General features: G+C 55.9%; 1 protein-coding gene and 1 long non-coding RNA gene across 7 annotated transcripts in view; both read right to left on the bottom strand.

Annotated features, from left to right (window-relative positions):
* Positions 1 to 7,892, bottom strand: part of ZFHX3 (zinc finger homeobox 3) — a 129,844-nt gene extending 121,952 nt beyond the window's left edge. Inside the window, exon 1 of one of the 2 annotated variants that reach the window (XM_017816260.1) lies at positions 7,878 to 7,892. The gene's annotated coding sequence lies outside the window, so the exon portion shown is untranslated. Of the gene's footprint in view, positions 1 to 5,784; positions 7,083 to 7,877 lie in introns of those variants that run through there. The other variant, XM_017816258.1, reaches the window with a different exon arrangement.
* A 299-nt stretch (positions 7,893 to 8,191) lies between these two features.
* LOC108498012 overlaps positions 8,192 to 12,383 on the bottom strand; it is a 387,118-nt gene continuing 382,926 nt past the window's right edge. For all 5 annotated transcript variants that reach the window (XR_001875039.1, XR_001875034.1, XR_001875038.1 and 2 more), the window contains one exon: positions 8,192 to 8,263. This is a non-coding gene — a long non-coding RNA (uncharacterized LOC108498012). The remainder of the gene's footprint in view (positions 8,264 to 12,383) is intronic.

Raw genomic sequence — 12,383 nt, 5'->3', positions numbered from 1 at the left:
AGGCTGGTTAAAATAAGGCAACCAAGGAAAAAATCTGTGGCAGCTCCTTCAGACAGGCACTGCTATTCACCAAGTTTCTGAAATAGCAGAGGGGCAGGCGGTGCTGGCTGCCCTCCCCAGGGCCAGGCGTCCCACGCCAGCACGCAGCACACGTCCTGCTCCACTGCGAGAAAAGGGCATGGGCTGGCAGCAACACCTGGCACACCACCTGCTCTCCCCTCTGCCAGCCACGAAGTACTGCCAGAAAAACCAGCCTGCCAGCCTTCCTCCAGCACCAGCCTGTCATGGGGCAGCACGTGCTTCTTGTCCACCATCCTCACTCCTTGGCCAATAACACAACCATCCTAACTGGCACGTTCTGCCACAGTGCCTCTTCCTCCAGCTGTGCTGCAGGCCCAATGCCATGCCCAGAGGAGCTCATCCTGAGGAACAGGAGCTCAGAACGTAAACCTGCCTACACCTTCACATGTGGCTCTGCTTACGCTTGGACTTTTCCAGACTACAAATCCTGGCCAATGTGACCAGTCCTCTGCCCCAGTGCTCTGTGCTCCAGAAGGCAGCAACATCAGGAGAGATAAAAAGGTGTTACAAAACAAAGACCAACCAGCCCGGTTTCTCCAGTACCAGAGCACAGGCCGCCAAAATGACCACCCTGCCGGGAGGTGCCAATCCACTCTGAACGACCCCTCTGCTCTGCAGCTGCCCACAGCAGGCACCCCCATTTAAAATTTAAGGATTCAACAATGCTCTGGGGATTTAAGACATGTCACGATTTTTCATAATTAACCCCCACTTACAGTCCCTGCATGTGAACTACGCATCAGCCCGTTTCATCCTCCAGCTGAGGCAAACACTTGGTGCCTTGCCCAAAGTCAGCGTCAGAGCTGAAACGGATCTTCTGACTTCCAAACAAGCTCACGGTGTTAAGCTGCTTTTAACTGTCTCTATGAAAGATGAAAAACAGCAAGAAGAAAGGAATCGGGGAAGGAAGTATGTAAGACTAAAGGAGACAAAATTAACAGGAGAAAATTAAAGAGGAGAAATTTAGGCTCTGACACCTGAAACAGCTGTGGAGGAGCACATGCCTGGGTGCTGCAGACCTGATTCCCAGATGAAAGGCCAGAGCACTTGTTCCTCTAAGCTGGACACAAGAGCACTGACTGCAGGGCCCTGGGGACAAAGTGAGCTCTGGCAGCCCCTGGGATCCACTGGGTGTCTTCACCTCCAGTGCCTGGGCCCAATACTGCCCCTGGCACCTGCTGTCCCTTGTCCCCAGCACCTTTGCGGAGCAATGCCCTGCTCCTGGCCCCAATGCTCCACATAGCTGCATGTGAATGATGGTGGGCGTGTGACCTGCACTGTGCCGGGGGCCGAGGTGCCTCCCTTCGACACCAACAAAGCAGAAGGTTAATTTGAACCTCGCAGCCCTGCTGCTGCGCGCTTGTGTCTCCTCCTCGCCCTCCCTCCCCGCTCTCCTTTCTGTGCAAAGCCTGACATCTACAGTTCTGTCTGGCACAGTCAGGGGCTGTGATGGGAACCACGCAAGGACGCGGGGATGCGGTGGCCAGCCAGAGGGGACGTGGTGGCCATCGGCCCTCTGCTTCCTGGGCTTTGCTCGCTCACACACCAGCAGCACAAAGCCACCTTAGCCCAGCCAGGGGACACGCACTGGGAGCAAAGACTACCCGGTGGTACCACTCCAGCGGCCATGGGCACACTGCTACTGCTCATCCGAGACCAGCTCCTGTGCTGGCACTGACACCCAGTGCTGTCCAACAGCGCACACCCATGGAACCACGGCCTGGCAGCATCGCCTCTGCAGCCATCCTGTGGGAACCTCCCACACCCCGACACAGCTGGGGCAGCCCCTGCTCTGCTTCTCAGGTATCCAAGGGTCTGGGAACCAGCCTCTGTAACACCAGAGATACAGGTAAAACACACAAGCTGCTGCGCACAGCTTGAATCCAGAACACCTCCACGCCGCAGGAGCAGCGCTGCTTTGCAAACTCTGCAGCTCTCAAACCTGTGCCTCAGACACCAAGTAGCTCCATGCACTCCCCCTGCTCAGTCTTCTGAACCAAGCTCCAGGCCTGCCAGCACACTTTCCCACCACATCATACCTCAGCAAATCCACCTTGGGAGAGAACCCCCAAATACTGCATCATCCCAAACAACACACACCTGACTGCACCTCTCAGCCCAAACAACCTGCACCTGACTGCAGCTCAGCCAGCTGTGCCTTCACAACCTCCTCAACTCCATTATAACAAGACCAAAACCCTCAGAGCCTGTTATCAGATGTCACAGCCGCTCAGGAAACCCAGCACCCAACCCAGCAGGATCAAGCACATCATTGCCATGTTACTATCAGCGTTTCTGCACGTGCACTGAATTCTACGGTGAGCACCACGGTGTTTGCACAAGGCAGCTGGTGGCAGCATGGCAAAAGCAAGGTTAAACCCCCTGCGATCCAACTAGGCCAGCCAGCTGTTTTGGAGCCAGGTCACCACCAGCCAGGGAATTGCAGTTAGAAGTACGAAGTAAACACTAGGTGGGATGCAGGACGCTCTGCTGCCTGGACCTGAAGGCTTGGGAGCAGCTCCCAGAGTATGCCTGCTCCCATCCTCCCCAAGCAGGGACTGATGCTCCAGCAGGTATGCTTGGGCCATGAAAATAAACACTTACTGAGACCTAACGTGTTGGAGGCCCCGCAGGCTGCACTTTCCCAGATACCAGGGAGGGGGGAGGACAAGAGAAAACCTTTTACCAGAGCTGCCATGCACATCATCTGCTCCAGCATCCCCATCAAGCAGAGGAACTCGCATGGCTCAGCCCTCACCAGGTTTAATAGCTGAAAGCCTGGTTACCACAGGGCCATCACCCTCCTGCTCCACAGCAACATGCACCACACAATTCGCAACATTGCAAAATGTTTGTTTTCCAGAGGGAAAATAGAAAAATACTGCTGCTCCTCTTGGCCTTTTCTTAGTGAGAGGCATGTTTGGCACTTGTGACATAATGAAATTACAATCAACAGCCAAGTGTCTTTCTCCCAGCAGCAAACTCAAGGGCAAAGCCGGGTGGCCACGGCCTGCCAGCAGCACCCGCCATCATCCTGCAGTCCCTCCACCTCAGCAGTGCCTGGGATGTGCTGGGAGCGACCGCTGGCTGCGGCCTGTACAGAGCTCCCTTCCTGACATCCCCAGCTGAAAAATAATTTCAGGTGGGAGTGAACGTGGACTGTGCTCACGGTCAGTTCTGACACACACCGTGCACACCTGGTGCACATACGCCCGCGCACAGCCAGTGTTGCTGTGGCGATGACCATCCACCTCCCGCGCCGACAGATGGACACATCTGTCCAGTGCAGCTGACAAGGAAGCACTGGGAAGTGCTGGTTCCTCGCTGGCGCAATGGGACCTGAGCAAGACCTGCAGCATCTCCAAGGGAAAGGAGGAACACCAAGGCGGGCAGCCAGGACAGCCAGGGCTATTAGGATCCCGGACCCAGCGTCAGGACTGCTGTTTGCATTGAGGGAAGCCCGACTCATCCACCCTTTTGTTGTTTTCTGTTTTTTTTTTTTCTCCTTTTTTTAAACTAGCTGGAATTTATCTATTTTTCCAATCCCTGCCTACACACAAACCCAACCTCGGGAGCAAACAAAAATGCCTGAATCGCAGATCAGAGACAAAGCAGGAGGCGGGCAGGCGGCCTGCTCCCGCTGCCCTCACCTCACCCCTCGGCGCGAGGCGGTTATATTTAGGTACCGCCACGGTCTGCGGTGCCGCGGCCCCCTCGGGCACGGCGCAGAATGCAGATTTTCCAGACAACAGACCACAACAGCTCCGTCAAAACCATTAGAGGCTGCGGCGCCCAGGCCTGCGCACAGATGTTTTGATTCCCACTCTCCTGCCACGACAGCCCTCGACAGCCCCATCACCGCCGCCATGCGCTGGACACCCGGCCTGAATTTCAGCTGGTGAGGAAGGAGGGAGGAGGGAAGGGCAGCCCCACTCGCCAGGGAGGAGCTCTTCTCTCCAGTCCTCCCCTGCCCTGCACTGCCCCAGGGATAGTGGAGCCAGCCCCCCTGGAGCTCCCAGAGGGCATGGGGGATGACCCACCATGAGGAATCAGGAGCAGTGCAAGGGGGACAGCCCCCAGAGGCACCTGCTGCAACCCTGGGGGCCTCTCCCAGGCCAAAGCCCCTGTGGTCATCAGTTGCAAGAGCCCGCGAGCGGCACAGGGATCCAGCATGCGGCCAGGTCAGGGGGACCTGGCAGGACCCAGCTTTGTTCACAGTACACCTCTCCTGCCAGCCGGCCGTGCCTACTGGCACGCAGCCCCTGAAGCCACACAAAGGCCAAACCTTGGCTGCGCCCTGGTGAAGGGACACAAGAGCCATGAAACACTCGGCCTCTCCCCAGCCCATCCATCCCAAACCGATCTCCTCTGCAGTGCAAACACACCTCCAGCCCTGGCACTACGGCAAGGCCAGCATGCACTGCCGGCAGCATCCACAGAAGATGGTTGCCGAAAACTCTCCTACCACATACAAGCAAGTGACATCAACAGGGAAATGATCCCACAAGAGATCGAGCCCCCACAGAACAGAACACAGCATGTGAATAAAGTCAATTTAAAAGCCCACTAGTCCTTTTTCTACTTCTCCATGCAACATCTTTTTTTTATTATTATTATTGCTATTACTGTTATTTTAGAAAGCGGAAGGAGGTGTTAACAAGGAGGCTGACACAACCAGCCGTGTCCCCATCAGTTTGAGATTCAGCGATCCCCACTGAAGCCGTTCAAGTGCTGGCCAGGCCCAAAGGAAATGTGCTGCCCCGGGCTGCTCCCGGCCTCCAGTACGACACCGACAGCAACTGGGGCGGAGGGGTCAAAGCGGAGAGATAAAAGAGGGACACAAGCCTTCGCTTTTGTCAGAGCGGCCACCACCGGGCCCTGGTGTGACAGCGGCCACAACAAGGCCAGGCGACGGTGCCGGGCATGCGGAGCTGCCCGCGCTGCCTCAGCCCACCGAGCAGAACCTTGGCTCGGTCCTGCGGGAACAAAAGGCAGCGTCAGGGTGGGAGGAAGGGTCCAGGGGCTCCACGGCCAAGGGCCAGTGCTGCTGCAGCCGGCATTGCTGCACGGGAGAGGGGCTGGAGCCAACTTCCTGCTGCCCTCTGCTCCCAAAATGACTGTGTTAAAAAAAAAAAAGAGTGGGGGGAAAAAATACAAATACAGCAAAGCAACTTCTCCGGCCAGACAGAGGGCTTCTCTCCCCTCTAATGTGCCTTTTCTTTGCTTTTGTTCCAGTCAAGGCTGCCTGCGGAGGGGGACCGGGCGGGAGGCAGCTCGGGCAGCCGTGCAGGGAAAAAGCCTTCAGCTGTCGGCAGAGCAGGAGCCTGGTGAGCCCTGGGCCTGGCCACAGGGCTGTTGCTGCACAGCGGCGGGGAGTCCAGCATGATCCTGCTGCCAGGGGCCTGGGACGCCCCGCTCGGCAGCCGCCCCCCTCCCGGCTGCTCCCCGGCCTCTGCCGCTGCAGCAGCCGAAAAGCCACACTCCGTTTTTGCTCAGCGCCGGACCAGACAGTGCTCCCTAATGAGGGAGCATTACAATCAGCTTGTAATGCTGAATTTTTAATGCTGCCGAGGGCTCTGTTACATAATAAAGGGGGAAACGGGAGCAGAGGGCAGCCGGCAGGGCTGCCCGCTCCCCCCCGGCCACGCAGGTGGCGGCCCTGGCCCACCGGCCGCCCCTCGCGCCCCCTGACCCGCTGCTTACCGCCAGCGCCACGGGACGGGGCGCGCACGACGCCCATCGGAGCTCCTGCCCTGCCGGGAGGGTTGCACAAACTTTCCTCAAGTGCGTGGAGGGGTGATGCCAAAACGCTGGCTCCGTGCTCTGCCGCGGCTCGGCCGGGAAATGATTTAAAAGCAAAGTTCACGAGCATGTTAACGGCATGCTCTCGTATGTCCCCGCACACACGGGCTGCGCTGCGCCGCTCAGTAATACCCTAAGACTGTAAATCTATAACCACTGCAATGATTTAGTGATTAAAAACATGATAACATATTGTGTAACTGCAAACCACAGAATCCCTGCCAACTCTCCTCCGAGATACAGGAACAAAAATACAGAAAATGTGTTGCTCGCAGCGGTCTTCCTAAACTTGATGGAAAGATTTTAATAATAATAATAATGCAAAAAAACCCCAACAACCCAGACATCAGAAAAAGGCTGGATACAACGCAAGGCTGAAAAAAAAAATTTAAGACAGAATTTTAAATACAAATCTTGCTCTAACAAATTACAATCTAAACATGCCTCGCTTTTTTCTCTTTTTAAGTTTGTCGTAACTGGAATAACTGGTCTTGTGTGATGTCTTGCATATTCAAAGTGCTTTGTAATAGGATACGGAGACCAAACCTTATTTGCCTAAACTCAATGGGTTTTATTTTTTTCCCCTCTCCCCCCCCCATTTCTTTTCCTTTTATTTTCTCTCCTCCCCCCACTTCTCCCCTAACGGGGGTGTGGGGGGGGGAGGCAAAAGGAAGCAAGGGCTTTAGGCTGTAAGGAAAATACCTGAAAGAGGAAGCTGCAATCCGTAATATGGTGAGGAAAGCCAAATATACATATATTTTTAAAGGCAGCTATGGGAGTTTTGGCCTCTAAGCAGCCAACTTGACCCCATTCTCTCTATTCTCTTATTTCCCCCGTTGCAGGATTCCTGCACCTTCAGTCGGATTCGAACTCAATGTGACCCTAAGGAGGGAGTCACCGAGCCTCCAGAAAATTGCTCCATATTAAACAGGAGCGAGAAAAGGAGAAAGACAGCAGGCACGGAGGGGACTCCGCGTTACAGAGTCCAGGACACACCGAGAGCAGCCCCGAGCACAGCGGGAGGGAGAAACAGATCTTGCTAGAAATCAATTTTTTTTTTTGTTTGGTTGGTTTTTTAGAAAAGGTGGGGACAATTTAACAATTAAAAAAAAAACAAACAACCAAAGACACAAACAAACGCAACCCAAATTATAAATAATTCACAGTATGAATCCCGCGTGTGCGTGGCACCCCCGCACGCCGTGCACAGCCAGGGCACACACACACGCTCCCCGCGGAGGGTGCGTGCAGGAGCGAGAGCCCGGGCGCGGCGGGTCCCGGGGACCGGCGGGGACCGACAGAGACCCGCGTTTCACGTAACTGCGATAAGCGCCGGGCGTTGCAGCCCCGAGTCATTAACCCTGGCCCCGAGCGGGCTCGGCCTGCGGTGCCGCCCGCCCCCGCCGCGCTCCCGCACCGAGCCGCCCGCGGGGAACAAGAACCGCCGTTACTGTGCGTGGCCAGGCCGTGCGGGCCGCGGGGTGCGGGGCTCCGCGGGGCCGGGCCCGTCGCCGCCGGGGCAGTTTTCGGCACTTTCTTCGCCCCTTTGTTTTCCAGCGCGTCCCCGGCGCGGAGCGGCAGCGGGGACCGAGGGCCGCCGGAGCGGCCGCGGCCCGGCGGGGTCCCGGGGGGCGCGGGCTCCGCGCGGGGCCGGGGCCGGGCCCCCGCCGCCGGCCTCGCCGTGCACAAAGCGGCCGGGCGGGCGCCGCGCCCGCTCCGCTCCGCGCCCGCTGCGCGCCCCGCGGCCATGGCCGGCGGGCGGGGCGGGGGGGTCCGCGGGCGCTCAGCGGCCCCCGCGGCGCCGGCACCTGCGCGTCCCCGGCGGCGGCGGCGGGGCTCCGGGACGGCGAGCGGCACAAAGTTTGCTGGGGGATCCGGGGCGGTGGGTGGGAGCGGGCGGGAGGGGGGGCCGGACCAGCCCCATGCAAAGCAGCCCGGGCGCCCCGAGCAGGAGGAGCCCGAGCGGGGGACAGGGCAGAAAAGTTGCCACTTACGCGATCGCTGCTCCGGCGGCGGCGGCGCTTTTAATCCCGGGCGGCGGCGCGGGGGCTACAGATCCCATGCAGGCTGCGGCGGCTGCGGCGGCAGGAGCGCGGGGCTCCGCGGAGGGGCCCGGGGCAGCAGCAGCGGGAGCCGGGGGCAGCAGCCGGAGCCGAGCGAGAGCCGCCGCCGCCGCCGCCGCTGCCCAGCAGCAGCATCGTTGTCGGGGAGTTTGCAGCCCCCCGGAGAGAGGGGGCCGCGGGCGGCGGCAGCAGCAGCGGCGGCGGCGGCGGCGGGTCGGGGCGGAGCGGCGGGCGCGGAGCGGAGCGGGCGGCGGGCGCGGAGCGGAGCGGGCGGCGGGGCTGGCGGTCGCCGGAGCAGGAAGCGCCCGGACTCAGATCTGATGATTGGGAAGAAAAAAAACTCTTTGGATCTTTATTCTGCTAATTAGTTTCCTGCAAAAAATGGCTGATTAGTGCAGTGCGCATGTGCCTCATTACCCAGGCACGACGGGAAGGGCTAATTAGCCACCTTCTGGATCAATAAGATTCAGCCCAGGCGGCGGGGGAGGGAGCGAGCGCGCAGGAGCGGGCGGGGGGAGCGCGGCGGCGGCGGCGGCGCCGCACCGAAACTTGGGGCAAGCGGCCGGCCCCCAGCCCGCGGCGGGGGGGCCCGGCCCCGCTCCGCGCCCTGCCCGCGCAGCGCCCTGCCGGGCAGGGCAGGGGGCGCGGGGCCGGCCGGCGGCTCCGCACCGCTCCGCGGCGGCGGGACCTCCGCGGGGCCACCTGCCCCCGCACCCCGGGTGGGGCCCGCGCCGCCCCGAGCAGGGCCGGGCCGGGACGACCCCCGCCGCCGCCGCCGAAGTTTCCCCAGGAGCAGCCGGGAAAGTTGCGGCCGGCAGCGAGCGCAACTTTGCGCGCCGGCCCCGCAGCCGCCGCCCGCAGCATCCCCGCAGCATCCCCGCGGCGCGGCCCGGCCCCGTTCAAACTTGGCGGCCGCCGCTCCGAGCGGGCCGGCGGATCAATGCGGCCGCGGCCAGCCGCGCTGGGAGCCGGGCTACAGGTTTCACCAGCCATCGCTGGCAACAGCTTTGTCATTTTCTAAAAATAAGAAGCTAAAAGTTATTGTAGAAGAAGGGGCTTTTTTTGTCCCCCGCACAATGTGCCTTTTGTGAGTTTAATGCCATTCTGGGGCTCTCTATAGCCCCGGACAATGGGGAACTCCAGGAGGCGGCTGTGCCTCTGCCTTTTTTCTTTCTTGCTTTCTCTTTTCTCCCCCCCACCCCCTCCTCTTTTTTCCCTTTTTTTTTTTTTTTTTTTTTTTTTTTTTTTTTTCCTTTTTTTTTTTTTTTTTTTAGGAAAGGATGCAGCATTCCTCCAGTCCCACCAGAACCTCTGCTTTCATTAAATAAATATTTTTCTAGCCTTACGGTAATGCTTTTCACTTTCTGTTCGGGTCCATCTGCGATTATTATTTAAAATTTTTATTTCCAGCAGCTTTTCCCTCCCCATTCTAGCTCTAGCAAAAAATGTAGATGATTGCTGGGAACGTGGAATTTGAATTTTAGGAGGAGGTGAACCAGTAACAAGCCTCTATCCAGGCTTCAGGAATATGTTTTTTTCATCTTTCTGTAAGAGGCTATTTTATTACTAGCAGAAATGCAGCTGAATTAAATCATCTGTCTTGAAAATCTAAAGAAGCTTTTTCTTTTTTTCTTCATTTTTAAAATTTTTTTTTCTTTATTTTTATAATAACATAAATAATTAACTTCCGGGTTTGTTTCATAGCTCTGAACAAGGAATGCAGTTGCGGTCAGTTTTTCCATTTGGGAGAACCATAATGTAGATGTATTTTATACTGCAAGGTAATAAACTGCATGTTTGTTAGTAAATATTTTAATGAAATGTCTTGAGCTATCCCTGTTTCTTAATGTGGGGGTTGTCATTTGGAATTTTGACAAGTCCCTTTAAGTGGGATGGGAGTGAAGGAAGAGGATGGGTGATTAGGAATTTGACTGTACTGTTAATGCATTGAGGGAAGTGTCTTGCATTTGAGAGATAGTCACAGGTTTTAAGACTTAGGGTTTGATAGGTGCCACAGTTCTGTGGATGTTGTACCTGCAGCCCTGGTGTACCTGGTGATCCCGGTGTGCTGTGTGTGAGTCCTGGTGGTTGGATTGACTCCAGTACGAGACCAGTTTGCCTTTAAAAGCTGCCCTTAAAAATCTGTCAGTCCCTGCTCGATATACGTCTAGCTGGCTTTATGGAAGAATAATTGTTAATGTACTTGCCCTTAAAAAAAAAAAAACAAAACAAAACCAAGAAAAAACTCCTAAAACCAAACCCTAACAAAAACAATGCCAAGCAAAAAAAAAAAAAAAAAACCAACAAAAAAAACCAACTAACCCCCAAACCACGGAGCCCTGGGGGAAGCGGAATTTTTCAGGGCTGCTCAGTGCGCTGTCTGAGAAGGTGCGTGTAATTTGTAACTGTTTGCTGAACATGAACCAAGTGTGGGTTGAGGATGAAGTTGAGGCGAGAATAAAGTAACCCTTGTCTTTAGCACTTGGGATAACTTAGAAGTGCCTCTTTTCTCCAGAGGCTGTGGATCCAGTGGCCCAGGCTGCGAGTGGGTGCTGCCTGCGGCCACATTTTTTGCAGAGCAAAGCAAAAGGAAATGTGTGGGGAAGTTGGGGAGCAAAGGAGCAACTGTGGATGCTCCAGAAATAGGCACCTCCGCAGGGACGTGTGCGGGCGCGGGCTGGAGCCATGGATGTTGTCTCTGTGCTTGCATCGTGAATTCTGGCTGTGTGCTGCTGTCCTCTAATTTCCCATGACAACATATGGATCCCATAAAGGCAAACATGCCGGAGTGCATCTGTCTGGGTAGTTAACACAAACCAAACATCCCCCTGCTCGGCGATCCTGCTGCTCCTCTGGCCGCGCTGCGCGGAGCCCTCCTGCGACAGCCCCTCGCTGCTCCGGCATTCCCCGTCACGCTCCCGGGGTGAGCCCGACTGCCCCGGGAGGGAGGAGGGCAGCAGGCGCCAGCTCAGGGGAGCGGAGAGGTTAAGCGGGAAGAGGGGCGCGCGCCCTGCGGCCCCCCGCCCTCCTGGGAGCCGGTCCAGCCCGAGCAGGCTCTGCCCTGGGGTCAAGTCCTAGGACATCTTCCCTCCACTCCTGGCAAGGCAGGAGCTGAAGCTGGGAAGGGAAACAGCCAGATGAGCGGATGGCAGAGATTTGCCCCTCGTCCTGGACGCAGCCGTCTGGAGGCTGGGGAACGGGAGAGTTCCCAGTTTTCCAAGGTGCAAAAAGAGGTGGTGAGGGGAGGCTGTGTGTGAAAAGAAGGGAAGGAGCAAGTGACGGCCGCAGGACCAGCGGATAAAACCACTACGCAAATACCGAAATGCAGCCAAGGAATTAAGGGATAATTCGTACAGAAATTGTTAGGTATGATTACATGTATGTGCATGCGTGTCTCCTCTAGAAAATTTGCTTTCCATAAGATTTCTTTGTTCTAGGCAAAAAGACAATCTGGTTGCTAAAATATAAGAAGGGGCTTCCCTTGCTTTAATTAGAAATCTTGATACAGCCTCATCTGCAATAGTGCGGGTGCCTCTTGTTTCTATACATGTATCTCTGCACACGCATAGATGGGATTTTGGGTTCAAATAGCTTTTAATGTGCTTAGCAGAAAGAAGCTCTCAGTATCAGATCTGCAGGGAAAGTAAGACTGATTTTTCCCATAGGAAACTTGTTAAAGACACAGCTGAATTATTAGATCAACCCGTTTTTTTGTCTCATGGTATATCTGATGTATTTGCGCATAGAAATGTAGTTTAATTTCCGTTATTTTGAACAGATGGAACGAATAGCGGTGCTTTAAAGTTATTATTTGTAGAAATGTATACAAATTAAGAGGAACAACTTTGAAGCAAAATGTTTTTCTGAGGCAGCGCGTATGGCTTTCTGGACAGGACTCTCGGCAAAGATGGTTGTTATCTCTGACATGTAAAACAGGGGTGAGCAGCTCCAGTTTCCTGGGTTCTCCCCTGGAGACACGACCTGGCTGCCAGGGGGCTCGGGAGTAGCTCCCTGAGGCTGGGGTGGGTCAAATTTGCATGGGGCCGTGGTGACAGCACTTGACTCAGGCGAATTTTTAGGGAGCCACAAGCATATTCCCTTGCTCGCCGCCTGGCATGGGGGGACCGGGCCAAGGCTTTGCGATGCCGGAGGCCGACGGTGCACAAGGGGCTGATGTATGGGGATAGTAAAAAAAAATAAATTTCCAGGCTATCTTTTTAAATTCAGGCTTTAGAAATTATTGGTGGTAGAGGGGAGATCTAGCTTAGAAAAAATCTCCGTGATATCATCCACTTCCACAGCTCTGTGCTTCTTGGAAATGTGTCCGAAGAATCAGAACAAAGCATGGAAGGCCAGAGTCCTTGAAGGAGCTCCAAATGATAAAGTCTGCCATTCATTTTAAACACAGCGTGCATTGTGGAAACACAGGTCAATTTG

The sequence above is a fragment of the Lepidothrix coronata genome, unplaced genomic scaffold (genome assembly GCF_001604755.1).
Source record: "Lepidothrix coronata isolate B3197 unplaced genomic scaffold, Lepidothrix_coronata-1.0 Scaffold54, whole genome shotgun sequence".
Lineage (NCBI taxonomy): Eukaryota > Metazoa > Chordata > Aves > Passeriformes > Pipridae > Lepidothrix > Lepidothrix coronata.
The sequence above is the reverse complement of the archived record's forward strand: the minus strand, read 5'-3'. Positions and strand labels throughout refer to the sequence as shown.